Source organism: Musa acuminata, unplaced genomic scaffold, assembly GCF_036884655.1.
Source record: "Musa acuminata AAA Group cultivar baxijiao unplaced genomic scaffold, Cavendish_Baxijiao_AAA HiC_scaffold_77, whole genome shotgun sequence".
Lineage (NCBI taxonomy): Eukaryota > Viridiplantae > Streptophyta > Magnoliopsida > Zingiberales > Musaceae > Musa > Musa acuminata.
Genome location: NW_027020358.1, coordinates 25,001 through 28,444, shown reverse-complemented (window position 1 = coordinate 28,444; position 3,444 = coordinate 25,001).

Here is a 3,444-nt window from a genome sequence, read left to right as displayed (position 1 = left end):
TACCATATGACACGGACTTAGCTGGTTTTGCCTAAGTCGTGCGGCACCCTTGCGCGTCCGTCCGCAAAGGTCAGCCTCCCCGAAGCCTCCCATTGTCCCTTAGGACCAACAAAAGAGAGAACGGGTTAAAGAGAACGCCTCAAACGGGATCCACAAGCAAACATGTCCGAAAAACACTTCATAGACAAAGCAAATTACAAACAGACTTTACAAGCTCTGAACAGTGGCACAACAAAGGGTAAAATGGTCCATTACAGACCGAAAAGCTCTCGCACGTGTCTACATGACACAACCTTTATTTACAAGCCTAAAGAGGCCACCAACCCAACTAACATGGGACTTATAAGCCTTCGGCTGCCCCTTTACATTCTGTACAAGGCATGAACATGCCAAACGACACGGACATACATAATCATTACATCCAACACCTTGTTTAGAAGTTTGTCCGTGACAGGGTGGCACAGGGCTGGATGGGGCTTTCGTATAGCAGGGACGGTGCTGCCTCTCGCTTCGCTCGCTGTCCGCCGCTCGCCGCTCGCTCGTGCAGCCAAAAATGGCCAGTTTTGGCCCGTTTTTGGGCCGTTTTGGCCAGTTTTTGGCCTGTTCTTGCATTGCGCGGTGACCGTCGAGAGCGGAGCAAAACGTCAGCCATCTCAGCACCCTGGAACCCCCCGGGTGGCACAGGGCTGGATGGGGCTTTCGTATAGCAGGGACGGTGCTGCCTCTCGCTTCGCTCGCTGTCCGCTGCTCGCCGCTCGCTCGTGCAGCCAAAAATGGCCAGTTTTGGCCCGTTTTTGGGCCGTTTTGGCCAGTTTTTGGCCTGTTCTTGCATTGCGCGGTGACCGTCGAGAGCGGAGCAAAACGTCAGCCATCTCAGCACCCTGGAACCCCCCGGGTGGCACAGGGCTGGATGGGGCTTTCGTATAGCAGGGACGGTGCTGCCTCTCGCTTCGCTCGCTGTCCGCCGCTCGCCGCTCGCTCGTGCAGCCAAAAATGGCCAGTTTTGGCCCGTTTTTGGGCCGTTTTGGCCAGTTTTTGGCCTGTTCTTGCATTGCGCGGTGACCGTCGAGAGCGGAGCAAAACGTCAGCCATCTCAGCACCCTGGAACCCCCCGGGTGGCACAGGGCTGGATGGGGCTTTCGTATAGCAGGGACGGTGCTGCCTCTCGCTTCGCTCGCTGTCCGCCGCTCGCCGCTCGCTCGTGCAGCCAAAAATGGCCAGTTTTGGCCCGTTTTTGGGCCGTTTTGGCCAGTTTTTGGCCTGTTCTTGCATTGCGCGGTGACCGTCGAGAGCGGAGCAAAACGTCAGCCATCTCAGCACCCTGGAACCCCCCGGGTGGCACAGGGCTGGATGGGGCTTTCGTATAGCAGGGACGGTGCTGCCTCTCGCTTCGCTCGCTGTCCGCCGCTCGCCGCTCGCTCGCGCAGCCAAAAATGGCCAGTTTTGGCCCGTTTTTGGGCCGTTTTGGCCAGTTTTTGGCCTGTTCTTGCATTGCGCGGTGACCGTCGAGAGCGGAGCAAAACGTCAGCCATCTCAGCACCCTGGAACCCCCCGGGTGGCACAGGGCTGGATGGGGCTTTCGTATAGCAGGGACGGTGCTGCCTCTCGCTTCGCTCGCTGTCCGCCGCTCGCCGCTCGCTCGTGCAGCCAAAAATGGCCAGTTTTGGCCCGTTTTTGGGCCGTTTTGGCCAGTTTTTGGCCTGTTCTTGCATTGCGCGGTGACCGTCGAGAGCGGAGCAAAACGTCAGCCATCTCAGCACCCTGGAACCCCCCGGGTGGCACAGGGCTGGATGGGGCTTTCGTATAGCAGGGACGGTGCTGCCTCTCGCTTCGCTCGCTGTCCGCCGCTCGCCGCTCGCTCGTGCAGCCAAAAATGGCCAGTTTTGGCCCGTTTTTGGGCCGTTTTGGCCAGTTTTTGGCCTGTTCTTGCATTGCGCGGTGACCGTCGAGAGCGGAGCAAAACGTCAGCCATCTCAGCACCCTGGAACCCCCCGGGTGGCACAGGGCTGGATGGGGCTTTCGTATAGCAGGGACGGTGCTGCCTCTCGCTTCGCTCGCTGTCCGCCGCTCGCCGCTCGCTCGTGCAGCCAAAAATGGCCAGTTTTGGCCCGTTTTTGGGCCGTTTTGGCCAGTTTTTGGCCTGTTCTTGCATTGCGCGGTGACCGTCGAGAGCGGAGCAAAACGTCAGCCATCTCAGCACCCTGGAACCCCCCGGGTGGCACAGGGCTGGATGGGGCTTTCGTATAGCAGGGACGGTGCTGCCTCTCGCTTCGCTCGCTGTCCGCCGCTCGCCGCTCGCTCGCGCAGCCAAAAATGGCCAGTTTTGGCCCGTTTTTGGGCCGTTTTGGCCAGTTTTTGGCCTGTTCTTGCATTGCGCGGTGACCGTCGAGAGCGGAGCAAAACGTCAGCCATCTCAGCACCCTGGAACCCCCCGGGTGGCACAGGGCTGGATGGGGCTTTCGTATAGCAGGGACGGTGCTGCCTCTCGCTTCGCTCGCTGTCCGCCGCTCGCCGCTCGCTCGTGCAGCCAAAAATGGCCAGTTTTGGCCCGTTTTTGGGCCGTTTTGGCCAGTTTTTGGCCTGTTCTTGCATTGCGCGGTGACCGTCGAGAGCGGAGCAAAACGTCAGCCATCTCAGCACCCTGGAACCCCCCGGGTGGCACAGGGCTGGATGGGGCTTTCGTATAGCAGGGACGGTGCTGCCTCTCGCTTCGCTCGCTGTCCGCCGCTCGCCGCTCGCTCGTGCAGCCAAAAATGGCCAGTTTTGGCCCGTTTTTGGGCCGTTTTGGCCAGTTTTTGGCCTGTTCTTGCATTGCGCGGTGACCGTCGAGAGCGGAGCAAAACGTCAGCCATCTCAGCACCCTGGAACCCCCCGGGTGGCACAGGGCTGGATGGGGCTTTCGTATAGCAGGGACGGTGCTGCCTCTCGCTTCGCTCGCTGTCCGCCGCTCGCCGCTCGCTCGTGCAGCCAAAAATGGCCAGTTTTGGCCCGTTTTTGGGCCGTTTTGGCCAGTTTTTGGCCTGTTCTTGCATTGCGCGGTGACCGTCGAGAGCGGAGCAAAACGTCAGCCATCTCAGCACCCTGGAACCCCCCGGGTGGCACAGGGCTGGATGGGGCTTTCGTATAGCAGGGACGGTGCTGCCTCTCGCTTCGCTCGCTGTCCGCCGCTCGCCGCTCGCTCGCGCAGCCAAAAATGGCCAGTTTTGGCCCGTTTTTGGGCCGTTTTGGCCAGTTTTTGGCCTGTTCTTGCATTGCGCGGTGACCGTCGAGAGCGGAGCAAAACGTCAGCCATCTCAGCACCCTGGAACCCCCCGGGTGGCACAGGGCTGGATGGGGCTTTCGTATAGCAGGGACGGTGCTGCCTCTCGCTTCGCTCGCTGTCCGCCGCTCGCCGCTCGCGCAGCCAAAAATGGCCAGTTTTGGCCCGTTTTTGGGCCGTTTTGG